The sequence below is a fragment of the Mustela nivalis genome (assembly GCF_964662115.1).
Source record: "Mustela nivalis genome assembly, chromosome: 6".
Classification (NCBI taxonomy): domain Eukaryota; kingdom Metazoa; phylum Chordata; class Mammalia; order Carnivora; family Mustelidae; genus Mustela; species Mustela nivalis.
The window spans coordinates 75,148,958-75,162,199 of record NC_139025.1 but is presented as its reverse complement, the minus strand read 5'-3'; the positions used below and the strand labels follow the sequence as shown (position 1 = coordinate 75,162,199).

General features: G+C 41.8%; 1 protein-coding gene across 3 annotated transcripts in view; it reads right to left on the bottom strand.

Annotated features, from left to right (window-relative positions):
• ATOSA (atos homolog A) overlaps window positions 1–13,242 on the bottom strand; it is a 141,530-nt gene that overhangs the window by 106,649 nt on the left and 21,639 nt on the right. For all 3 annotated transcript variants that reach the window (XM_082734722.1, XM_082734726.1, XM_082734718.1), the window contains exon 3: window positions 10,922–11,024. The gene's annotated coding sequence lies outside the window, so the exon portion shown is untranslated. The remainder of the gene's footprint in view (window positions 1–10,921; window positions 11,025–13,242) is intronic.

The window sequence follows — 13,242 nt, the reverse complement described above, 5'->3', positions numbered from 1 at the left end:
TCTGTCCAATAAATAAATAAAATCTTAAAAAAAATAGTTCTGAAACCAATATTGTACTGTATGTTAACTAACCAGATTTAAATAAAAAAAAATTTTTAAAAAGGGCCTGAAACCTAATCCACAAATGTAATGCAATAGAAATAATTAATGCAATTTACCAAAAAATTCTAAATTTCATCTACCGATAAAATCTGTGAATAATAAAGGTCTTCTGAGAAAGAAAAAGGAAAGAAAAAAGATAGTAGTGAGGGGAATGGAAGAGTGCCTATACTATTTAAATCCTTCTCTCTGATACCTAGCACTCTTTCTTTTGTCCAGTAACTATAAAGGAGTTCTCTAAATGCACTATATGATGTGACTATTTTGTACTTTGATACATTTCCTTCAAATAGACCCTAGAATTTTGCAACTTTTCCCATCAGTCTCTGCACTTCACACTTGGGCTTCCAACAAAGTGCATTTTAATATATGACTGCTTAGAATTAAAGCAGATAATTACCCTGTCTCCTTTGACATTCAAGAATTCATAGTTGACCTGGTGCCTTTGTGTTAGATCAGGTAGAAAATACAAAACAAATAATACAAAATACAAAATAATGAAACAAAGCATTTATAACACCACAAAACCACACTGTTTTTCAAGAGCACAGTTGCCAAAATTAGAAAAACCCACTGCACATTTTAAAAATCTAATTTGAAAATATTTTTGTCTTACCAATTTCCCTGAACACATATACTTTTCCACTTTTAAATTGAGTAATTTCTGTTTGTACTCTCAATAGCCAAAGAATGAATAGTAGAAAAAGCTATCACTTCTTTTTTGGGGTTCCTTTTAAATGTTAGTTTCCCCCCAGATTTGACAGTTTTCTTCTTCGATCAGTCTACAGGTACTCTCTGGGCAGGCCCAAGCTTCCAGTATTTCCCACAAGCTAAACAGCTTCCAAATCTACAATTCTCTACTAATTACTCTATCACCCGAACTCCAGACCAACTCAGGTATTTACATCTACCAGCATAACCCATAGCTTGATTAAATCAGTAACATTCCACTTCATTCCCTAAAAGCTTCTGCTGCTCTCCTGCCTTTCCTTTCTCAGAGACACACCATCATCCCCTAGTCATTCACACAACATCTGCTGAGCACCTGCTATGCCCAATCACTGCTCTCTCCAGAGAGAGAGACCCACAGGGACCAAAACAAAGATTCCTGTCTACAAGAGGCTTCTGTGCTAGTGAGAGCAGAGAGAGAATAAACAGAGCAAGTGGTATGGTATATTAGAAGGCAGGAAAAAATAGAATAGAGTAAGTGAGTCTTGAGGAGGGGCTATTTTAAGTAGGGTTGCCAGACACACCTCACTGGTGCAACCTGAAGGAGTCAAGGACGTTCGTATGTGGCTGTCTAAAAAAGGCTGCTTCAGGGGCACCTGGGTGGCTCAGTTGGTTAAGTGGCTGCCTTTGGCTCAGGTCATGATCCCAGGGTCCTGGGATCAAGTCCTGCACTGGGCTTCCTGCTTAGTGGACAGTCTGCTTCTCCCTCTCCCCTTCCTGCCCACTCATTCTCTCTTTCTCACTCACTCTCTCTCAAAATCTTGGAAGGAAGGAAGGAAGGAAAGAAGGAAAAGAGAGAGAAGTTGTTTCAGACTAAGTGAGGAATCAGTGCAGAGGCCCAAGGCAAGAACATTCTCTCATTATATTTCAGAAGAGCGACTGGCTGGAAGGTAGTAAAGAGTGGAGGCAGGGGATTAGGAGGGGTGAAGGGAATAGGCGATGAGGGGAGAGAGAGGATGGGAGGTCCAGATCACATGCGGCCTTAAGGACTATTGGAAGGACTTCAACCATTGCATGGCTTTGAGCAGAAATGTTATGTAATCTCACTTATCTTTAAAAAGTTCACTGACTGCTCTGTTGAAATTAGACCTTAGTGAGGCAAGAACAGACCCTCCTAGCTAGTTAGCAGGCTATGACAACAATTCAGCTAAGAGCTAGTATAGCTCGGAATGCCATCAACTCTCTTACCCAAGCTGGGAAGCTGAGGGAGTTCCTCCTAGGCATTCCCCTCTCCCACTTCCCAAACCATCTCCCTACCTGCTCTTAACACATGCACCTGGATTCTATTTCTTTTTCTTTTTTTAAAGATTTTTTTTAAATTTATTTATTTGACAGAGAGAGATCACAAGTAGGCAGAGAGGCAAGCAGAGAGAGAGAGGAAGAAGCAGGCTCCCTGCCGAGCAGAGAGCCCGATGTGGTTCAATTCCAGGACCCCGAGATCACGACCTGAGCCGAAGGCAGAGGCTTAACCCACTGAGCCACCCAGGCGCCCCCCCTGGATTCTATTTCTAAATACCACCCCTTACCACAGGCTCCACTCAGGCTTATCTGGATCACTGAAATGGTGTCTTAGCTGGTCTGCCTCTGGCTTACTCCTTTTAAGTGTATCAGCCAAGATATCCTAATCACAGGGAACCTTAGTCTGGGATGCATACACAGACTTCATTGGATCTGACACCGAGAAAAGCACATTTCTATTTTCACTATCATCTAACTGAAATTCACCTGTGATTATGAATGTAAGAAACAAACCATAGTATTAGGAGAACCCATGACGGTCATCAGTAGAATTCAAGTATTTTCCTAACACATTACAGTTGGAACAAGTGTCTCATCATCTATAATCATTACTTTGAAATTATGATAATTATTAGATCTATTACTAGATCTTTTAAAAAATATGCTAACAGAACAAATGTCATAATTAAGAAATATTTGTATTTCGACATGACTATTTCCCTTTTAATTACCATGTGTTTTAATTTATACATTGAATATGATTAGTTTTAGGAATTTATAGGTTTTTTTTTTTAAATTTATACACTTCCAAAGGGGTTCAAGGCCAGAAAAGATTAAAATTGCTGTTCTAATTATACCTAATCTATCTAGATCTGATCTTACTACTTCCGTACTTTGCAAATCCTCATTGGGTTTGCCAGCACACAGGGTGAAGTCTCAAACTATAACAGTGCTACAAACTTCTCCACATCCTCACTTAGCTAAATTTCCTGCTGTAGGACAATTCATTCCTCCTCTCCTGCAGTCTGCATTCTAACCATTCGGACTCGTGCTGCTTCTGGTACATGGCCCTTTCACTCCTCTGGGCAATTGATCCTTACATATCCCCTATTCTTTTTTTTTTTTTTTTTTTTTTTTAAAGCAGGCTCCATGCCCAGCGTAGGGCTCTAACTCACAACCCTGAGATCAAGAGTCACATTCTCTACCCAAAAGTCACAAGGCCTACCCAACCATGGAAAACTGCTGCTCCATCTTCAAAACTCACCCTTTTCCAGTATTGCCTCCTATCAGGCCAGATTAGTTTTCCCTTCATTCACACTTCCACTGTACACCATACATGTCTTTTCACATCCTATGACACTCTTAGTTGACTTGCTCGCTTCTCTTGCTCAACAGGAACACCTCATGGAAGGAAATCATTTTAATTACCTTGGAATCTCTAGAAGGCTTTAACAGATGCCTCATAAATGGCTAGGTGAATTGAACTAAATACTTTTTAAGAAAATTGATCTGAGATTATGAGCTATTTCTTTAATTTGTAAGAACACGATGAAATACACCTCAAGAATTTTTCCTTCAGTCTTCTAACCCTAGGTTAAGAATATGAAATTCCATTTGCTTATAGATAAATTTGCTTGCAAGTCACAGAGTAGAAGATACTTGCAATACATTTATCTGGCAAAGGATTCAGAACCACGATTTTAAAAGACTCCTATAAATCAGTAAGAAAAAGACAACTAGGGGACCTGGGTGGCTCGGTCGGTTAAGCATCTGCCTTTGTCTCAGGACATGATCCTGGGGTCCTGGGATGGAGCCCTGAGTCAGGCTCCCTGCTCAGCTGGGAACCTGCTTCTCCCTCTGCCACTCCCCTACTTATGCTGTCTGTCAAATAAATTTTAAAAATCTGAAGGAAAAAAAAAAAAGCAGTCCAGTAAAAAATTGGGCAAAAGACTTGAACAGCAACTTCGAAAAGGAGGATATCCAGATGGTGATAAATATCGAGGCAAACTTCAACAGGGCCTTAGATGACTCATCAGGGACATGCAAATTAAGACCACCACAGGAGACTATTATTCTCACCCCAGAAAGACAAAGACTTAGAAGACTGAAAATATCAGGTGTTTTTGTTTCTTTTTAAGATTTTATTTATTTATTTGAGAGCGAGGGAGAGCAAGAGCACAAGAGTGGGGAGGGTCTGAGGGAGAAGCAGACTCCCCACTGAGCAGGGACGACCCCCCCCCCCCACCATGTGGAGCCTCTGAGATCATGACCTGAGTGAAAGGTAGACCCTTGACTGACTGAGCCACCCAGGTGCCCCAATATCAAATGTTTTTAAGGATGCAGATACTGTATATTGCAGATGGGGTGGGAGGGGGCACAAAGTGACAATCTCTTTGGAAAATCATTTGTTAGTTTCTACTAGGATTAAATACACATTTGTTTATGATACAGCAATTCTGGTTTTTTTTATGTCTAACAGAAATGAATGCAAATATTGTAGCATTTGTACCTTACATCCAGAACAACTTTATTCATAATATCCGTAAGATGAAACAACCCAAATGTTTATGAACAAATAAACTGCGACACACATTTATATAATGGTATACTACCCATCAATTAAAAAAAAATAATTGCCTCCAACAACAAGATGGAGAAAGGTCAGATACTATGTTGCAGGAAAGACCGACACAAAAAGTTGTAGTATGTATTTCCATTTATATAAAGTTTAAGAACAAGCAAAAGTAAAAGATGTTTATAAAAATTGAAATAGCAATTAATGCTTCAGGGCATAGACTAAGCAGCAGCTAAGAGAATCTCATGGGGTATAGGAAATTAATCCTATAGTTTTAGCTCAATGGCGGTTATCCATACATATACACATGTAAATATTCAAACTACATACTTAAGATTAGTGCATTTTATGCACTTTATGGAGTATTACTAAGTATAATAAAGAAACTTGATCAGATCTACAGAAGGGGTAGTATTTTAGGAAACTCAAACCATGGCACAACCATTTAGAAAATGGTTTTAATACGGTCTAAAACAGTTGACCCAGTGGAAAGAATAAAGTTATTCCAGAGGAGTAAAAGGGAGAATGAAAACTGAAATATTTTGAAAGTAAAAGCACACTGCACAAATGTACCGTGTTAGAACAAGCATGTCCAGTCTTGGAACAATGAGAACCCGAGTTAAGCCAATGGCTCAAGAATCACTGAACACAGGCATAACATTGGCCTAACCATCAGTACATCTTTTTAAGTCTACTTTTTTTTTAATAGTCTTTTTTTTTTTTTTTAAGATTTTATTTATTTATTTGAGAGAGAGACAGTGAGAGAGAGCATGAGCAAGGAGAAGGTCAGAGAGCGAAGCAGACTCCCCATGGAGCTGGGCGCCTGATGCGGGACTCGATCCTGGGACTCCCGGATCATGCTCTGAGCCGAAGGCAGTCATCCAACCAACTGAGACACCCAGGCATCCCTACTTTTTTTTTTTAAAAAAAAAGGTTATTTGTCAGAGTGAGAGAGAAGGAGTGAGCAGGCACAAGCAGGGGGAGCAGCAGGCAAAGCGAGAAGCAGGCTGAACAGGGAGTCAGATGCGGGACTCGATCCCAGGACCCTGAGATCATGACCTGAGCTGAAGGCAGATGCTTAACCAACTGAGCCACCCAGGTGACCCTAAGTCTATTTTTACTCAGATATTATAACACTGTGTAAGTTTAAGGTACACAACATGTTGATTTGATATATTTATATATTGCAATGTGATTACCACCTTAGCACTCGCTGACACCTCTGTCATGTCTATTTCTTATGTTCTCTCCTCTTTTTTTGCATGTGTCTTCACACTGGTAGCACTTGAGATGAACATTTTCTTCCTTTCTGCAGGAGATGGAAAAATATCTCTGAGGAAGATCATTTGGCAAGGAGAAAGGGACTCCCAGGGTGCCGGGAGTCCAACCCCTGCCGTTCCCACATCCCTGAGAGTGTACCTCGTCATCCCAGGTGGGTTCTCCCAGAGGAATCCCTAAATCCCAATCACCACCTGCCACTGCCTTGTAAGGCCTTCAGTGTTGCTCCGATATAGTCTCCTAATTCATTTTGCTTTAGATCTCTCCATGCTGATTCCACTCTTCAGCAACCAGAATGATCTACCCAAAGAGCAGCTCCCATCAGGGTCCTTCCACTGAAGTGCTTCCCTTTGTTTCTGTATAAAATCTCAGGGTCCTGGGATCGAGTCCCGCATCGGGCTCTCTGCTCGGCAGGGAGCCTGCTTTCTCCTCTCTCTCTCTCTGCCTGCCTCTCTGCCTACTTGTAATCTCTCTCTGTCAAATAAATAAATAAAATCTTTAAAAAAAACCAAAAACTTGCTCAGAACTAAACTATGGGGCGTAACTTTAAGTGCACTAGTTCCAAACTGTAAAAACCTAAGTGTCCATTATCATGTGAATATAAACAGTTTTCCTTTTGTTATTTATTTCTAACTTCTGAGATAGGATATCTTCTCTGAAGATGGAGGTTATCTCAATTTTTTAATCCTATAGAGATTTAAATTGTGGTCTATTATATAGTCTGTCCTGGAAAACATCCTGTGGGCATTTGTGAAGAATGTGTCCTTCCTTGTTTTGGAGTAGAGCCTTCTGTGTCTGTTACATCTAGTTGATTCATTGATTCCTCTGCTTCCCTGAGGAGGAGAAGGGGAGTAATGGATGAAGAGTTTGAGATGGAAGAGAGATGGAAGGAATAGGACTAGAGGGGAGGACCAACAGGACTAGACTGGAGAGTATGGCGATGGTTGCCAGGGGCTGGTTGCCCAAGGGTAGAGGAATAGAGGGTTATTATTTAATGGGTTTAGAGTCTCAGATTTACAAGATGAAAGAATTGGAAAAATGGATGATGGTGATGGTTGCACAGTGTGAAGACATCTCATACTACTTCACTGTATCCTTAAAAATGATTCAGATATGGGGCACCTGCATGGCTCAGTGGGTTAAAGCCTCTGCCTTCGGCTCAAGTCTTGATCTCAGGATCCTGGGATCGAGCCCTGCACCAGGCTCTCTGCTCAGCAGGGACCCTGTTTCCTCCTCTCTTTCTGCCTGCATCTCTGCCTACTTGTGATCTCTGTCAAATAAACAAAAATTTTTAAAAAATGGTTCAGATGGTTAATTTCATATTACGTGTATTTTACCATAATAAAAAGAGGAAGAAACACATCAAATTGTACATTTTGAAAGGGTGAATTATATGGTATGTGAATTGTAGAACTAAACCTGTAAACACCCATAAAATGGCCTAGAAAGGAAGACTCTTCCCCACAACAGAGGTCACTTAATAAATGTGGAAGCAGTGGTGGTATAATTGGAAAAATGACCATCTTGCAGCCGGTTTGAGCAACCGCAGATGAACAAGAATGCATGTTATATCTGATGAGGAGGTTATCTGTATGAACTCACTGTCTTTCCAAGGGCTTTTTACTGATTTCAAGTGTCCAAGTAATAAATACACAGAGAAAAAAATAAACAGTGACTGGATGGCTAAGATTATCCCCTTGTAGATACAAACAAATATCATGACTCCAGATGTGAGAGTCTGGAAAGAACACAAAATCACAATGTAATAATCCAGCCAGAGCTGCATAATCTGAGTCTAATTATGAGGAAACACCAGATGAACCATTTGAAGAACATGAAAATAAATCGTCTACATTCTTCATAAATGTCAAAGTTGTGGGAGACAAAAAGTAAGGAACTATTCTAGATTAAAGAAGACTAAAGAGACAGGATACATCCTTTTTTTAGGGAGAGTAGAATATTATTTGGATGACTGACAAAAAATCAGAATCAGACTGCAGATTAAATTATTTTAACAAGATTGAATTTCTGGAATTTGTTAATTATAGTGTGGTTATGTAAAAAAATACCTTTGTTCTTAGGAAATATATACTTAAAGAGCATGATACTTGCTACCTACTCTCAAATGATCCAGAAAAAAATAAAATAGTGAGGAGGGGTGTGAGGGAGTGAAAATGATAAAGCAAATGTGGCAAATATTGAAAAGCTGGTGAATCTGAGTACAGGGTATACAGAAGTTCTCTGTACTCTTCTCACAATGTTTCAGTAAATAAAAGTTTAGTAATAGAATATTTGTAAGAAGTGCTCATTAAAGACAAAAAATGGCATTGTTACGTTCATTCACCTTTCATCTTTGAGCCTCTGAGAGCAGTTTGGTTTAGGATAGCCAGGAAAATCTTAGTCCCAAATCCACACTATTTCTTTGCCAGAGAAACCTTGCCACCAGAAGGTGGAAACACAGGAGCTTAAGAGGTTTTCTGGGACTTCAAGAAAGGAGTGCAGTTACCCTGGGAAAATCGCAGTGACTATCAAATTAGAAGAGTAGTAAATAGGACAAATGAAAAAAGAACAAATGATGGGGGCGCCTGGGTGGCTCAGTGGGTGGGCTCAGGTCATGATCTCAGGGTGTTGGGATTGAGTCTCCTGTTGGGCTCCTTGCTCGGCTGGGAGCCCAGAGCCTAGGCTCAAGATCAATCCTGCTTTCCGCAGCTTGGGGGAATGGGACTCCTTCCAAAACCTTCACCTTTCACTGCAGGAGAGGGAATTCCAATCCCCTCTTCCTCAACAGAAAATGGGTGGGGAGGGCGCCTGGGTGGCTCAGTGGGTTAAGCCGCTGCCTTCGGCTCGGGTCATGATCTCAGAGTCCTGGGATCGAGTCCCACATCGGGCTTTCTGCTTGGCAGGGAGTCTGCTTCCCTCTCTCTCTCTCTGCCTGCCTCTCCATCTACTTGTGATTTCTCTCTGTCAAATACATAAATAAAATCTTTAAAAAAAAAAGAGAAAGAAAATGGGTGGGGAGAAGGGAGAAGGACTTTTAGGTTCCAAAAGCTAAGCCAAGTATACTTTCCATCTAGCCTTGGGAGTCAAAGCTGGCAGAGTCCCACTTCCCACCCAAAATAAATTCCTCACTGAGAGTTTTAATTCTTTAAACAGCCAAGCATTTCATTTGTGATAAAGTCTTCAAATGCAAATAGTTGGCCAGGCGGCACAGAAACATGCAAATGTATGTATGCTAAAGTATAATCAGCTAACTAATCAGTACAATCCATAATTATAAAGGACAAACAAAATCAAAAACAGAAAAGGAACTGATTTTCTTGTTTTGAAAAAAAAAGAGGAATTGAGAAAAAGGAAGACATTCCTGGGATGTAAAGACAGGGAAGAGAGAGGAGAAGAGGTCCTTAGAACTTGTATCATTTGCCAGAAAGTTAAACCTCCAATTCCTGGTGAACCAAAGCACGTGAGGAGATCTTGTTTGTTGTTGTTGTTTTTAAGATTTTATCTATTTATTTGACAGAGAGAGACACAGCTGAGGGGGAACACAAGCAGGAGGAGTGAGAAGGGGAGAAGCAGGCTTCCCACCGAGCAGGGAGCCCAGAGGTGGGGCCAAAAGCAGATGCTTGACAACTGAGCCACCCAGGCACCACGAGGAGATCTTAGGAGATCTTGTTTTTAACCACAGGGACACCTGTGCTTGCAGTTCAGGATTTGTGATGTTAGCTTATCACACTAACTTCATAACACACCTCAGGGCTCGGAGGATTTTTCTGAATCAAGGTGTGGGTGTTAAAATGGACTCTGTTTCTCAATCTGTAAAGTGGGAATAGTTATATTTATAAAATCCACCCCACAGCATTGTCGGGATTGAAGAGACAGTTTCTGTTGAACTGTTTTGGAAAGAAATAATGTGGCACCAATTTAAAATGATAGTTTTTTCCCCCCTATTCCAGTCATCTGAGCAAATTCTGCTTGAGCCTGTCACTTTAAACCTTAGGCCACTCACCCCAGTATTATCCAGTTGTATTAACGTAACATAGAGGGGGGTGCCTGGGTGGTTTAGATGGTTAAGCCTCTAGCTTTGGCTCAGGTTGCAATCTCAGGGTCCTGGGATCAAGCCCCATGTGGGGCTCTCTGCTAAGTGAGGAGTCTGCTTCTTTCTCTCTCTTCCTCTATACTCTCCCCCTCTCTCTCACTCCATTAAATAAAAAATTAAATCTTAAAAAATATATATCATAGAGGAGTCTTCTTTTCTCCCTGGCAAAAAGAGGTTTGTTAGTTCACAGGGGTTACAACCTCAAGTTCTCCGGGGCTCAACCACGTCACACAATCCCGTAGAGCTGGCTGACAGGACGTGAGCGTCCAGGAGTGGGGAGGACTGGGTCAGCAGAGACAGCATGTCCTACCTGTTGGCCTTCATGACACAAAACCTGTCTAGGCAAGTGGGTCAGTTTTGCCTCCTCTAGATTAGAGGATGTCTAAATTCCCTTTGAGCTCCCAAACCCTGTGACTGATTATTTTGAAATTTCACATCTGGCATGGGAACTCGCTTGGAGCTCCTTTTCCAGTATTTATTAACCTGCATGCCTCTTGCTGGTCTCCTATCGTTGCAAAATCATCAGACTTCACGTAGCCAAGCAGTTACTACTTGAATTGAAAAGTTCACATAACATTTTTCATGTATTTGCTGAACTTTGCCCCAAGGCTCAAATTCTCTGGTCTCTCTTAAAGGACCAAACTACTGATTACAAAATGACAAGGTATGGATTATTTTTCATGTGACCTTTTCACATCACAATGTAGACAGGCCCGGTTCACCTCTCCCAAGGTTGCACCTGATTTCTGCTTTCTCTCCCTTGAATATTCCAGAGCTCGCTTACCTCATCCGATTACAAAACTATCTGAGCCCTCTGTCCTGCTTAATCTCTTCAACCTCTTCACCCCACCGTGTGCCCCCATACACCTTCATCCCCCTTCCACGCCCCGTTTCCTCCAGACACATACCTCCTAAGTCTGTCCCACGGGGCCAGAAGCATTCTCTGCCATGAAGACCAAATGAGGGTCTGGGTCTGGAGACAGCAGTGAGGACCCGAAGGGGTTGCTGCTTCTGGCATAAATAAGCAGAGGGAGGAGTCTGTGGGAGGAGTAGCCAAGAGGGAAGTCCTTAAAGGTGAGGACTGGTTTGCTGAAGGAGGGGGCCCTTGGACTGTCCCAACCTGGCCGACCCCAAATAACTTTGTTGTTAAGGCCGGTTCCTGATACTGTGGTCTGATTCATTCAATCTGGAGTAAAGCATTTGGGGCTGTTCATTATTGTGATCATGATAATGATATTGAATCAGGGTGATATTTGGCGCACAAGAACTCAGAACTCCAAATTTCTAGAGCTAGTGAGTGGCCCACCAGGCTCTGGTGTGCTATATTGCTGGCAGCTGATCCCAAAGAAAAGCAGCAGTGTCTACGGCCATACCACCCTGAACGCGCCCGATCTCGTCTGATCTCGGAAGCTAAGCAGGGTCGGGCCTGGTTAGTACTTGGATGGGAGAAAAGCAGCAGTGAGGTCAGGTGTCCTCGAGTTCAGAGTCCTGGGCTGAGAAGAGCACCTGTAAGATTGCAGCTATAGCTAGTGAGGTTTCTATTCCTGAGGTAGGTGTTATTTACACTTTCCTTTAGGTCCACTACAGACAGGCTCCTTTGGCTCTTGTTACAGCTTGCTGCTTTGCACCCCCTGGAATCCCTCTCTATTGTTGTTTCTAAGGCCTTCCCTGCTTGGCCCCTGCCAGCATCTCCACCTTATCCTCTACCATGTGACCCTTTTCCACTATGGTCCAGCTATACTGTGTTTTCAATGTAACATATCCTTTAAAAAAGCCAAACAAATTCCACCCCAGGACATTTGCACTGATTATATCTGCTACTGGAACACTCATCCCACTATTACTGTTCTTCCCTTATATAAATATCTGGCTTCCCATTATCCATGAGTCAGCTCACTGACTGATAAGAGCCTTTCTAAGGGTGTTAGTGGTGGAGGTGGGGGATGTGGGGGGGTGCCTGGATGGCTTAGTCCACTGGGTGGCTGTCTGCCTTCAGCTTTGTTTCCCGGTCCTGGAAACTAAGCCTGGATTCATTCGGCTTCCTGCGCAACAGGGAGTCTGCTTCTCTCATTCCTTGACCTCCCCATTGCTCATTCTCTTTCCCTCTCTCAAATAAATAAATAAAATCTAAAAAAAAAAAAGAGTCTTCCTAAGGGATAACCCTGACTTCCCCCTCAATCACCAGAACACTGTTTTGTCTTCTTCATAACTATTAGCAGTACCTGAAATTATTGAGTTTATTTGTTTACTTGGGTATTTCTCCAGTTCCCTCCCCTCACTAAATTCTAAGTGTCCCAAGGCAAAGTTGAGCCTGTACTGCTCATAACATTACCCCACCTCCAAGATTAACACTTTATGCACAGTGGGTGCTTACTGTATGTGCATGGACTAAATAAATGGGATACAGTTCAATCATTGACTATGTATTATTGTGTAGCTGACATGTGCCAGGCACGGTGCTGAATGTGGGCAATATGACAAACAAGACAGGCAAAGCCTCCCCTCAGGAGGCTTCCTGTCTAGAAGGGAAGACAGTCCCTAAAGTCACATTCACTTGATTGAAAATGCATCTTAAAAGAATAAACACATAAAAAAATTGTTGTTTTTCACAGTTTGCCTATAAATGTGCATTTCAGAAATGTTGGTGGGGGAGATAAACTGTCAGTCACAGAGCCCAGAGTTCTCAAGACTCCAAGCCACGTTTATAAATTGATAAAATGATTTATTCCTAGAAACTTGATGGGATCCCTTGGAGCAAATGACCCATTTCTAGTTCTCAGACTAATTTTTTTGCTGAGGAGTTTAATCAAGACTGCCCTGTGGCACTAGCATATTTATCACGCTCAGTGAGTTGAATTCGAGAATGACCTTTGAATCCATGTTTTAACATCAAAAGAATTCAGATTCTGGGGGTGTCCTAGGACTCTCAGTGTCCTTTGGAGCTTGAAAAAAGAGATCTGGCGTAAGTCAGGGACTGCAACAGGCCAACAGGGCTTCCTCAAAAGTTTCAAAAGGGAAGTTGGGACCAGGTCACTTGCTGGTGAATATCACAAATCACACCATAGTAATTTGGTAGGAACCCTCCTGTTTCCCTTCGGCCAAGTCTCTACTTGGTTTATTTCTTTCACTTGCTAGGCCCCTGAAGGCATCCAGACATCGGGTTGCATATACTAACAATTTTAGGATTCCTGGGCATTTTCGGACAAACAAATTCTGATTTGGAGAAACT